Here is a 14,676-nt window from a genome sequence, read left to right as displayed (position 1 = left end):
GTTTTACCAAATATTCAAATAAGAACTAAAGCTAATTTTTCTCAGACTATTAAAAAAAAAAATCAAGAGGAAGGCACAAATCCAAGCTCTTTCAATAAAGCCGGCATTACCCTAATCCCAAAATCAGATAAAGACACTACAAAGAAAGAGAATTATAGGCCAATATCCCTGATGAATATAGAAGTTAAAATCTTCAACAAAATTCTAGCAAATCAAATCCAGCATTACATTAGAAAGATCATACACCATGACCAAGTGGGATTTATTCCAGGGATGCAAGGCTGGTACAATATCTGCAAATCAATAAAAGTGATACATCACAAAACGAACTGAGAGACAAAAATCACATAATCTTATCAATCGATGCAGAAAAAGCATTTGACAAAATCCAACACCCTTTCCTGATAAAAACTATCAGAAAAGTGGGAATAGAGGGATTATACCTCAACATAATAAAAGCCTTATATGAGGACCTTACAGCCAACATCATACTCAATGGGCAAAAACTAAAACCATTTCCCCTAAAAAAGGGAACAAGACAGGGATGCCCACTTTCACCACTCCTGTTCAGAATAGTACTGGAAGTGCTAGCCATAGGAATCAGACAAGAAGAAGAAATAAAAGGCATACAAATTGGAAAAGAATAAGTGAAATTGTCATTATTCGTAGATGATATGATATTGTACATAGAAAACGCCAAATACTCCATCAAAAAACTACTAAACCTAATAAATGAATTCTGCAATGTAGCAGAATACAAAATTAACACCCAGAAATCTATGTCCTTTTTATATATCAATAATGAACTCAAAGAAAGAGAAATGAAAAAAAAATCCCATTTACCATTGCACCAAAAAAAGTAAGATACCTAAGAATAAACTTAACTAAGTAGGTAAAAAAAAAAAAAAAAAAACCTGTACTAGGAAAACTGCAGGATATTGAAAAAAGAAATATAGGAAGACATAAACAAATGAATGAACATACCATGTTTATGGATTGGTAGAATCAACATCATTAAAATGTCCATACTACCCAAAGCAATCTACAGATTCAATGCAATCCCCATTAAAATACTAATGGCATATTTCACAGATCTGGAACAAACTCTCCAAAAATTCATCTTCATTAAAAAAAGACCACAGAAAATCCTGAGAAAGAAGAACAAAGTTGGAGGGATCACAATACTGGATATCAAACTTTATTACCAAGCCACTGTTCTCAAAACTGAAGGGTACTCGCAGAAAAATCGACATATATACCAATGGAACAGAATGGAGAACCCAGAAATCGACCCAAATCAGTTTGCTCAATTAATATTTGACAAAGGAGGCAAGAGCATACAATGGACTCAAGACAGTCTCTTCAATAAATGGTGCTGGGAAATTTGGCCAGCTAAATGCAAAAAAGTGAAACTAGTTCACCAACTTACACCATACACAAAATAAACTCAAAATAGCTGAAGGACTTAAATGTAATATGGGAAAACATAAAAATCCTACAAGACTCCATAGGCAGCAAAATATCAGACATATATCGTAGAAATATCTTTACCAACACAGCTCCCGGGTCAATGGAGACAAAGAAGAAAATAAACAAATGGGACTACATCAAAATAAAAAGCTTCTGCACAGCAACAGAAACCATCAACAAAACAACAAGAAAGCCCACTGCATGGGAGAACGTATTTGCCAATGCTATTTCATATAAGGGTCTAATCTCCAAAATTCACAGAGAACTCACACAACTTAATAAAAGGAAGATAAATGATCCAATGAAAAAATCGACAAAGGACCTAAATGGACACTTTTTGAAAGAGGACATACAGAAGGCTGAGAGACATGAAAACATGCTCAAAGTCACTAAATATCTGAGAGATGCAAATCAAAACAACAATGAGATACCATCTCACACCTGTCAGAATGGCTATCATCAACAAATCAACAAAGGACAAGTGCTGGAGACGATGTGAGGAAAAAAGGAACCCTCATGAAATTCTGGGGGGAATGCAAACTTGTGTAGAAGACATTATGGAGTTTCCTCAAAAAGTTAAAATGGAACTCCCATTTGACCAAGTAATCCCACTTCCAGGACTATATCCCAAGAAAACAGAAACACCAATCAGAAAGGATATATGAACCCCTATGTTCTTGACAGCACAATTCACCATAGCTAAGATTTGGAAACAACTTAGATTTAGATAATAAACAAAAATACATAAATGCAAAAAGAAAAATAAAATAAAAATAAAAACCCTATCCATTGGCTCAACATACTAAGTAGCTGTGGAGTTAAAATTCCTTGTAGTTACTTTGTCTTTTGTCAATGATAGTTGTTTAGTAAGTTTCCTATTGGTTTGCTGCTGCTAATCCCAACATGCCAATCTGTGGTCTGATATATAGATGGTTCTTTGCTTCAAGGTCTCTGTCAACTAATTACAAAGAATCTCCTAAACCACACAATCCCTCACAATTATCTGGGCCATGCTTTTCTATTATTCTTTATCGCATCCTTACAACCATCCCAGTATGGTTTATTTCTTCTCTAAAGAAGCTCACATTGAGTCAGAAATCTGTTCCACACTATATCTAAAGAACACTTATTCACTAAACTATGCCACAAGTAGTTTAGGATGTACTAGGGTATCCTGGTTAAAACTGTATCTTAAGGTATGAAGGCTATTTTTTCCTACTATGAAATTTTCAGAAGACAATTTTCCAGATATTAAAGCTTTCTGATACTATAACATCCTATCTAATAAAGAGGGAATATGCTAATTGACCCTTATGCCACTGCAAAGATGGTGGTGCCCATAGCCATTGAGGAGGGAACATGCTAAATGAATGCCCCACCCTCAATAATGGTGGTGCCACAGCCACAAAATGGCGGCACCCGGTCCTCTCAACCCAGCTGGGGTGGCAGGTGTGCAGCAAGGCTGAGCCCGCTCCCAGGTGGGCCCAGCCTTGCCACTCACTTGCCTCCGGAGTCCCCCAGGCCCCTCAGCTCCCCAGCCACACAGGGCTGACATGAGGTGCAGGAAAACTTCAAATGGCAGCTGCCCAGCCACCCAGGGCCAGTCCTGGGTGGCTGCCCATCCACCCAGGGCTGGCCCGAGGCACAGGCAAGCCTCTGATATTGGTTGCCCAGCTTCCCAGGGCTGGCTGAGTCTTGCACTGCCGGCAGTGGCAGCAGCAGAGGTGTGATGGGGCATCACCTTCCCCTGATCACTGGGTCGCCTCCTGCCCTTGAGGGCTCCCATACTTTGAGAACAGGCGGGCCGGGCAGAGGGGACCCCCCCCTCCAGTATATGAATTTTCATGCACCAGGCCTCTAGTTTTAAAATAAAGCCAATTAATGTACAAAGAATAGTTCACCTGATTTAAGCTTAATAGAACAAATTTTAAATTCAGTAGAATTGCAACAAATCATATGAACCCTAATTAAACATTTTTTAGACATTAAACAATACTCTTTTGACATGAAGTATTATAGACATTTGTCAGTTACAGTAATATTAGCTGTAGCGGGAGACAAATCAAGAAACCTCAATGTCTTAACACAATAGAAATTTATTTCTCACTTATTCAGAGACCCAGCCTCTGTTACTTAGAATGTATGGTTTCTAAATTGACTTTGGGATTCAACATATAGCCAGCAGATGGGGGAATTGAGAGAGTAGACAGAATAGATTGGGAAGTTTTTATGTGCCAGGCGTGGATGTAACTTACATCATTTTCCTTCACATGCCACTGGCTGGCGATTCATATGGCCACATCTAATTTAAGGAAGGCTGTGAAGTGTATTCCAGCTATGTGCTGAGAGAAACTAGTTTGATAAGCAATTAGACTATCTCTGCCACAAGGTATAATTGTTGGGGATAATGGAAGTGGCCTTGTTTACCACAAAATGTTTGCCACAGGTTTAAGAATGCCACTTAACAAATATTTATGGAGTCTTTACTATGAGCTTGCCCTGAGTTTAGTATTACAGCTAAAGAAAAACTAGACTCTACTTCCTACACTTTATCTGTCATGTTACAGTGAGGAAAAACACATATGAATTGATTGTTGCCATTCAGAATGATAAATGGGAGAGCAAAGATCTTGTCTCTGCCCTGGTAAGTGTGGCTCTGTTGGTTGGGTGCCATCCCATGCACCAAAAGGTTGCCGGTTTGATTGCTGATCAGGACACAGGCTGGGGTTGGGGGCTCAATCCCCTGTAGGGGAATGCACAGGAGGCAACAGATTGATTGTTTGCTCTTAAATAGATGTTTCTATCTCTCTTCCTCTACCTTCCTCTCTCTCTGAAAATCAACAAAATATGTTTTTTGAAATGCATCTTTATTGCTGAGAGTATTACAGATGTCCCCCATTTTCCCTCATTGCTCCCCTCCACTGGGTTCCCTCCCAACCCAAGACCTTCACCACCCATTGTCTGTATCTATGGGCTATGCATATCCTATATATTAAAAGCCTAATATGCTAAGTGTCCAGTTGTCCAGTCGGCCATTCAACCAATCAAAGTGTAATATGCTAATCATATGCTAAGGCTGCTCAACTGCTTGCTATGATGTACACTGACCACCAGGAGGAAGACTGTTGACCGGTCGACCAGTCACTATGACATGCACTGACCACTAGGGGCAGACGCTCTGACAGGTAGGTTAGCTTGCTGCTGGGGTCCAGCCAATTGTGACTGAGCGAGATGGGCTGGACAAACCCTGGCAATCTCCTGTAGTCCCTCCCCAGCTGGCCAACTTCCTGTGTCCCTCACTGGCCCCTATCATGCACTGGTGGGGTCCCTCGGCCTGGCCTGTGCTCTCTCACAATTCAGGCTAAGGCCCCTGCCCAGAGTACATGAATTTCGTGCACCAGGCCTCTAGTATGCATATAAATTCTTTGGTTAATCTCTTTTCATCCCCCTTCCTCTTCCCTCTGAGATCCATCAGCAAAGATCTTGTCTCTAATGGAATTCTTTTAATTTACCTTTTCCCCACCTTTTAGCTCAGGAGAGATGACATTTTTTCACTGCATATTAAGGAAGTGTGAGGTAGGCAATTAGGAAGAATTCATAATCTTTATCACTTTCTTGCTGCATTGTAGATACTTTTATTTGCAGACCAGAAGTTACAAGCACTTTATAGAGCTAAATTCTTGCATATTTAACATTTACTAAACATTCTGCTTTATGTACCTTACCAACATTTTTTAAGTGAATGGAAGTGTATTGTTTTTTATCTTTTAAGTAGAATCTTTTTTGAAGTTTTGATAGTTTGAGGGAAATGAAAGGAGTTCAGTTGGGTAGTTGTCCACAGAAATGTCTAGAAGTAAAAAAAAAAAAAAAGATTTTCATGAATATAATAAAATTGTTCTTATAAAGAATAGAACATCTGAAGTTCTTAAAGTCAAAGGCCTCTTTTACATTCATCATAAAGAAATAAGGCAGCAGTGATAACTGGGTACCAATGATTTTGTTCTTGGAAAATGCATTGATTCTATTCCATTCCATTTGCATAAGTGATGTTAAAATATTTCTAATGATAAGCATATTCGGAAACTTTGAGAAAATGTTCTCTAAGGCAACTTCCTCACTTCTCTTTATAATTAGCATAGTGTTGTGGGAAGGACATTAGGCTGGATATCAGAAGAAGAAAATTGTAGTCCATCTCTACCACTACTCATGGTAAGAAAATGGCTAGCATGTCAATACCAGTCATCTCTCTCTCTCTCTCCATATCTAATATACTAATATATATCATATATATATCTATACTAATAAAAGCCTAGGTGGTCTTCATGCCCTCATGAGAGGCCCTCATGTCATCACAAGATGGCCGCCATAAGATGGCCACCACAAGATGGCTACCACAAGATGGCTGGCAGGGGAGGGAAGTTGTGGATGATCAGGCCAGCAGGGAAGGGTAGTTGGGGGCAATAGAGCTAGCAGGGGAGGGCAGTTGGGGGTGACCAGGCCTGCAAGGAAAAGCAGTTGGGGGTGATCGAGCTGACATGGGAGGGCAGTTGGGGGTGACCAGGCCTGCAGGGGAGGGCAATTGGGGGCAATCAGGCTGGCAGGCAGAAGCTGTTAAGAGGCCATCAGGCTGGTAGACAGAAGCAGTTAGGGGCAATCAGGTGGGCAAGCAGGCGAGTGGTTAGGAGCCAGCACTCCCAGATTGTGAGAGGGATGTCCAGCTGCTGGTTTAGGCCTGGTCCTGCAGGGATCCCAGATTGGAGAGGGTGCAGGCCAGGCTGAGGGACACTCCCCCCCGCATGCATGAATTTCATGCACCAAGCCTTTAGTATATGTGTGTGTGTGTGTGTGAATGTGTGTATTCAGTATGTAGATGAAAGTGTAGCATGAAGATTTCTAGAATGCAGATCCTACTTTGTTCTTCTAGGATAAAATGTATATGGTATAAGGTATAACTTTCTATACTTTTTATCCTTTGGTACACACTACTTCTCAGAATCTTTGACACTCTTAGTATGCCCTGGGACCACATCATAAATTTAAAAAAAAAAAACAACACACCCTTCTCTGCATATCAGAAGTAATCCCATTTTGAGAAAGTCTACAAGCAATTAGGGGAGCATTTTCCCCACTATCAGTATTAGAGGAATTAGCCATTTTTATTTTGAAAGATTATGTGAGCTTGCAACAATAAAAGGAAACATCCTGATGATTTCAGGGTCAGAAACAGGTATTGTATGGTAAGGACTATAAATAACATTAAAGCTAGTGAAATGACATGGATGCAACAGAAAGATTTATTTCTAGTTTATCTGAACACTCTTGGGAGTTAATCAATGGAATATATAGTGTTCAATTCCATCCTCTTTTATTGAGTCAGGGGATGTTTAAAGAAATTTATAGAGCTCTTTGAAAGTCAGCATTTTTAATAAGTGGCACTAAGAAAGGATTATACTGAGGGAGATCCAGGTGACAATACAGAACATGAGATATGAGGGAGTTTAAATTGGCTGAGCTAATTGAGGTGCAAGACACTCAGGATGGTGGACCCCAGTGAATTATCTTTTCATCTTCCTGACTACTGCCTATTCCCTTGCCTTTCCCTCTGTATCAATGACAATTTCAGAGATCTCAGATCATATCTTTTGGAATTGAGTTGCAATATAAAAGCTGTTGGTTTGTATAGTGATGCCATTCTCAGACTCATAAGTCATTCCTGATATAAAAGTATATGTCAGTATAAAACCAGACAAGTCTCACAGACTTTGAAAACATGGAGGAGTCCACATCTTTTCTGTGGACATAGAAAAGCAATAAAAATAAAGAAATGTAAAACAGAATCAGTGAAAAAATATTTAATAAATAAGAGGCCAGAGTGACAGAATTATATGTCAACTCTAACTGAAAAATTAAAATATGTATATGTATATATATACATATATACATATATATGTATATATATGCATGTATATATGTGTATATATATGTGTGTGTATATATATATATATATATATATATATATATATATATATATACATATACATATTTTAATTTTTCAGTTCTAGGTCCAGGTCAAAAGAGATGTGAGCTATTGGAGTGAAAAGATGTTAAAGGCTAGTTATCTCAAAGTAGATATTGAGATTGAGTTTATTAAGGCATGCTGGGTGTTTATTACAGATCAACACTTATTGAAGGGAGCGGGGGAAAGCAGGATTATGCACATTGAGAAAAACTTCCATGCAGGCCAACCCCTCAGGGAACTCTGGAGTAAATATGGCTTATCAGCTTGTTTCAGCTAGTCTTGGATGTCTGGGCCTCTATACTCCTACTGTAACTTGTCATTGGATAGGAAGGGTATGCCCATGGAAAATATTTGTTTGTATTGTTGAGACAAACCCTGAAAAAGGTGGGAGTGGCAGTCTGTGCAGTACATCTCTCTGTCTACCACATAAAGGTTATTGAGATGAGAAAGTGATCAGATGAAGGTTAAGGTTTCTATTAACTCTGTAAACTTATTGTTTTAAGAATAATAACATATAACAGATAGAGGTCATTGAAAAACACCAATTCCTGTTGTCAAGAGAAAAGTATAACTGCCATATTATAGAGAAATATATTCCAGTCATTACTATTAACTTGGGGGCTCTGACTAATTAGAGATAAACACAGAGATACACACACACACACACACACACACACACACACACACACACACACACATGCATGACAGGATAGTTAAAAGAGGAAGCCTAGTGAAAACTTTATATTTAGAATTTATTTCATAGATAATGACCTAATATGGTGAAGGAACAAATAAAAGGAGTGATGATGATGATGATAATGATGGTAACTACCATTTATTCCTCATTTATTGTGTCAGAGATTATGTTGAGCTCTTTAAGTAAATTATTCTACTGAATTCACATAACAACTCATAAGATAGCTATTATAATCTCCATTTTATAGATGAAGAAATGGGTCCAATATTACAGAGTAAATGGTAGAATATGGATTCTTATCTAGACAGTCTATCTCCAGAGCCTACACTCTTAACCACTATCCTAAACTGCTATTACATAAAGGAGGGATTTGATTGTTCTGTCTGACTTTAAGAAATAAAATGAAAAAAAAAACTTCATAAGGCCCTACACAATCTGTCTGCTACTTACTTCTCCAAAAGTACTTTATAACAGTTTCTACTTTGCTTCAAATATACTGGCTTGGAACAGGTAAATTTTTTTCTGTATCAGGGCCCTAACATATGCTGTCTACTTTGCCTAAAATGCTCTTTCCCCCTACTCTTCACTTGTCCAATCCTTATATCAATTCTTCAAGTAAGCTGTCCCTAACCCCCTTTCCTGCAGACTAGTTTGGATATTCCTGTTACATGCTTTCATAGTTTTCTTGAATATTTCAAGGCTTAATTTTCTCAAAATACATTTGTTTGCTGTCTGCCTACCCACAATAAATATGGTTTTCATGACAGGAAGAATCACATTTTTTCTATTCACTATATTTTTCTATGCTATTTAGCATTTTAGGTGATTGCTTGCTTACTGGCTTAATATCCATAAATGTGGTTGAAAGACTATCACTAATGAATGGAGGTATAGGAAGTCAGAGCTGAACTACAATAAATGAGGTTATTTTGAAAGTTACTAAAATACTCTCCATTGGAGATGATAAGGCAAATGATATGCAGCCATAATGACATAATTTGATAGATTACTTGATAGCCACAAATTTGATACATCCTTGTTTGTAAGCAATGTGACTTTATCACTCTCTCATTAAGAGATAAAGTCTAGCCAAAACCGGTTTGGCTCAGTGGATAGAGCGTCGGCCTGCGGACTCAAAGGTCCCGGGTTCGATTCCGGTCAAGGGCATGTACCTTGGTTGCGGGCACGTCCCCAGTAGGGGGTGTGCAAGAGGCAGCTGATCGATGTTTCTCTCTCATCAATGTTTCTAACTCTCTATCCCTCTCCCTTCCTCTCTGTAAAAAATCAATAAAATATATTTAAAAAAAAAAAAAAAAAAAAAAAAAAAAAAAAGAGATAAAGTCTATTCTGTCACCCCTTGATGCTAAGCTTGGTCATGTGACTTTCTTTTGCAATGGGACATTAACAAACATGACAGATATAGAGACTGGTAAAGTGTGTACACATTGAAACGTGTCCTGTCTTGAAATATAGTCACTACCATTTGGAGTTTGAACTAACCTTGAGAATGAGAGAACAACTGGAGAGAGTTGCAGCCAACAGCCAGTAGTAGCCACTGGATCTATAAGTGAGGCTGTATTAGCTCATTGCTAGATGGAAAAGCTACCAGATGACTGCAGTCACATGTGAGTGAAACCAGGAGAAACCAGGAGATCTGTATATCTAAGCCTGGAGCAAATTTGTAACCTACAGAATCACGAGCAAAATAATATGATGGTTGTTTTAAGTCACTAGAATTTGGGAGGATTGGATAGACAGCAATAGGTAGCTGAATCAGGCGATACAGTAGAAGATTTTCCAATAACAGAGATGTTTATAAATTACCTTAAATGGACCTTTTAACCTTAAGACTCAATAATTGTAGTGAATGTCTTTTTAAAATACTTAAATGTCATTTGAAACAGCTAACAAGTCCCTTCATATTAAAAATGCACCATATTGGCTATTAATCTATTTTGTTTGAATTTGCTGTACATGCCATAATTAAAGATGCATTTTAGCATTTGATTTGTATTTAAAACTCACATAATTTTAAATACATTCCCTAAATAATTCCCAGCAAGCAAAATAGCATTTATACTGAAATTTGTCTCATGGCCTATTCTATGTCTCCATGTACAGACTGCAGCAGATATAATTCATCCATAAAAGACAGCTGAAATATGCACTGCTCTGAATTGTTTTAATATTGTGCACAAGAGACTAAAGGAGAAAATTAACTGCCATATGCTGCCTCATTCAAAGTATCAGATGGATAATAATAAAACAGGAAATATATAAAATATTTTAAAGCAATTTTAGGACCATATGCTCAACTTCACTGATAATAATCAAATATAATATATTTCAGAAAATGGAAGTGGAGAAAATATAATCCTCCTCCTTATATTATCTATTAAACTTCACATCATTTGAAAATCTAATGGATCTATAGAAATGTAGTTTGTATCTAGAGATAACTAGACCTCTGATAAAGATTAATTCATTTACTCATGGGGAATGTTTTCACTTTTTTGCCATAACTCAAGTTTTTCTTCTTTCAAAGGTCAGGGTCCAAGATCACAGTTTTCAGGACATCCAACCACATGCAATTCAATCAATGCAGATTCTCTTTCCCATAGTGCCCAACCAATTCTGTACTTGTCTTTTATGTATTATTAAGTAGTGAATATTATTAGCTTTACAAAAACTCACAATGGGATTCCTTCTAGCATCAGGAACACCTAACACTACCTTTATTTGCCCTCCTCCCTCTCTCCATTTCAATAAACATACTATATTTTTTATTTGTATATCTTTTTTCCTAACTAAATATTAAGTTCTGTAAATGTTTGTTTACAGAAATAAATATTCAACATAAAATATATTAAGTGAAGGGCAAAGTGGGTCCGTTCTCTAGGCCAAAAAAAAAAAAATTAAGTTCCTTGAAGATGTGTGAATCATGTGACCTCAAATATCATCTTACAAAATGGCACAAATTAGTTTCCTTCACCACCTCGTCCCTCCCCTCGCCCACTCCACGGAACCAAGGCAGTGATCTGTGAGGGAGTGGCAAGCTATGAGAATTGAAACTTCTCTGCCACTATCAATGGTGGTTCACATGAATTGGTAAGGTGAACATTGACAAAACTTATGCCTAGCTGTGTTGTTAATGGAAGTGATAATCATCTTGGAAGTAGGTGAATGAGAAGGTCCAATAGCTCCATTAACTCAAGGCAATCATGTTTGGAATCAGCATATACCTAAATGTGCTTCCAATCCTATATAATAAAAGGCTAATATGCAAATTGTCCCCTCTGGAGTTCAACTGACTGGGAAATTGACTGCTCACTATGACATGCACTGACCATCAGGGGATGGCATTGAATGAAGGAAGGTCCTGGCCAACAGCCGGAAGGCCCTGATCGCCCCTGATCATCAGCTAGGCTAAGTGACCCTACCCATGCATGAATTTTGTGCACCAGGCCTCTAGTTTAGGTATACTCTTCCAGCCAACTCTGAGGCTGCACATTAATACATTTTTATGAGAAGTAGATTCTGATAAGATGTGAAAGGGCTCAGAGGAAAGTAAAATCTGCATGGCCTGAATTTTGAATGTACTTCCCTACACATAGAGAGATCAATAAGCAAAATTTACTGGCTTGAGAGGCTTAAGTATAATTATGATAAATTATTGGTTAACAATTTAACTATGCTGACCCAGGAACAACCTCAATGAAGCAAGACTTAAAAATAAGAGCAAGAAAGAAAAACTTAGCAGTGATTTTATAAGCTACAAACAGTATGCAGAATATACTTCATTGAATTATTTCAGGCAAGTCACTAAACAAAGAGAAAACAACAACTACATTAAGACATGGTGTTGGTGGGGAGATCAAAATCCAGAGTTCTTATAATAAGTTATCTAAAATGATTGGTTTTCAACAAAATTACAAATCATGTAATGAAACATGACAAAAATGAGAAAAAAAACCCCACATAAGACAAAAATCAGTTAATAAAACTGGCCTCTATGTAAAAAGGTACTCAATATCACTAAACATCAGAGAAATGCAAATCAAAACCACAATACGATATCACCTCACAATTAATAGCATGGCTATTATAAAAAAGACAAGAAATAAAAAGGGTTGCTAAGGATGAAGAAAAGGCAACACTTGCACATTGTTGGTGGAAATGTAAATTGATGCAGCCACTTTAGAAAACAGCATAAAGGTTCTTCAGAAAATTAAAAACTATAATATGATCTAATTTTATTCTGGGTATTTATCCAAAGGAAATGAAAACACTAACTCAAAAATATATTTCCACCCTGATGTTCATTGCATCATTATTTACATTAGCCAAGACACAGAAACAGCTTAACTTGATGAATGAATGAATGAATGGATGGATTTAAAAAACTAAAGAATTTAAATGCATATATGCGTAACCCATGTACACAGGCAATAGTATGAGGAAGGCCTACAGAGGGAAGGGAATGGAGTGGAGGGGGTAAATAGGAAGGGGAAGGGGGTATTTGTAATACTTTCAATAATAAAGATAACTTTTTAAAAAAATTGTTATTGCGTTGTCCAATGTGGCTTAGTTGGTTGAGCATCATCCCATGCACCTGGATGTTGCTGATTTGATTCCTGGTAAGGGCACATGCCTGAGATTCAGACTCAATCCCCAGTACGGGGCATGACAGCTGCTGATTCATGAATCTCTCTTATTCTCTTATAAATGTTTCTCTTTCTCCCTCTTTCTTCCTCTCTGTCTCTTTAAAATCAATTTAAAAAACTAACAAAGAAAACAAAAATTATATATATATATATATATATATATATATATATATATATATCACTTGACCATGATAAAGAAGGAAATCCCATCATTGCAACAATATGAATGGACCTTGAAGGCATTATTCTAAGTATAAAGGGACATAAATCAGACAGATAAAGACAAATACGATGTGGAATAATCTCACAAAGGTAGAATCTTACAAAAACAAACAAACAAAAATCCTTATACAGATAAAGAACAAATTGGTGTTTGTCAGAAATGTTGGTGGAGGTCGGACAGAAAAAGAGACAAGAAGAATCTAATCTAATAATAGACAAATATGCAAATTGACCGCACCTTCGCTACACCTAAGCCACGCCCACCAGTCAAGCCACGCCCACCAACCAATCAGGATGAGTATGCAAATTGCCCCAACAAAGATGGCAGCTAATTTGCATATCAAGACAGCGTCAAAAGAAGCCAACAGCTGCAGAAGGGAGTAAAGCTTGGGGGAAGGGCGGGGCGGAGGCGGGGCCAGGGGGGAGGAGAAGGGCGGGGCAGAGGCGGGGCCGGGGGGAGGAGAAGGGCGGGGCGGAGGCGGGGCCGGGGGTGAAGGGAAACGCGGGCGGGCTGGAGGAGAAGGCAGGGCGGGCGGAGCGGAGGCGGGGCTGGGGGCGAAGGGAAACGCGGGTGGGCTGGAGGAGAAGGCGAGGCAGGTGATAAAGGTGGAGCGGAGGCGGGGCCGGGGATGAAGGGAAACGCGGGCGGGCTGGAGGAGAAGGTGAGGCGGGCGAACAAGGGAGGAACGGAGGCGGGGTAGAGTGCAGCAGGAAATCCTATTGCAGGATTTTTCCTGCAACGAGAAAGCTAGTATTTTATAATAATGTATACATTCATCTAACAATAGAGCCACAAAACACATGAAGCAAAACCAGAAATAAGTGAAAAGGGAAATCACAGTTCAGTAAGATCTGAAGCTTTCAATTCACTCTTTTCAACAGTAGATAAAACAACTAGACATAACATCATACAGAAACAGAATCTGTAAACAATGTTATCATATAACTCAGCCTAACTGACATATACAGAACTGTCCACTCAATGACAATAAAATGCATATTTTTAAGCATAAGTGAATTATTCTCCAGAATAATTATGTGGTAAACCAGAAAACAAATCAATATATCTTAAAAGGTTAAAATCATGCAAAATATATTCCTGAGCCCAACTGAATTAAAGAAAAGCTCATGCCCAGGTAGTTTCATTAGTGAATTATATTAAATATTAAAAGAATCAATACCAACCCTTCATAAACTGTTTAAAAAATAAATGAGGAGGGAATATATCCCAACTCATCCTATGAGGCCAGGATTAGGCTGATACCCTAACGAAAGTCATCACACACACACTGCCACACACACACACACACACACACAAAAAAAAAAAACCAAAACAAAACAAAAAAACTTTAGACCAATATCTCTATGACTATAGACACAAAAAAACCTTAACAAAAGTATATCAAATCAAATGCAGCAACATACATATGTAAAAGTAACTCTACATCAAAATAAAAGGGATTTATACCACAACTGCAAATTTTAGCTTTACAACTGAAAATCAATTTATGCAATATACCATTAATCATGGAATAAAGAACAAAAACAAGAGGTTTCCAAAATGGCAGTGGAGTAACTGGAAGTTACACTGACACTCTCCCAGG

At 38.0% G+C, this 14,676-nt stretch overlaps 1 protein-coding gene across 1 annotated transcript in view; it reads right to left on the bottom strand.

Moving 5' to 3' along the window:
* Nucleotides 1–14,676, bottom strand: part of IL1RAPL2 (interleukin 1 receptor accessory protein like 2) — a 749,108-nt gene that overhangs the window by 264,176 nt on the left and 470,256 nt on the right. The window lies entirely within an intron of this gene.

Source organism: Eptesicus fuscus, chromosome 1, assembly GCF_027574615.1.
Source record: "Eptesicus fuscus isolate TK198812 chromosome 1, DD_ASM_mEF_20220401, whole genome shotgun sequence".
In the NCBI taxonomy this organism is placed as follows: Eukaryota; Metazoa; Chordata; class Mammalia; order Chiroptera; family Vespertilionidae; genus Eptesicus; species Eptesicus fuscus.
The sequence above is the reverse complement of the archived record's forward strand: the minus strand, read 5'-3'. Positions and strand labels throughout refer to the sequence as shown.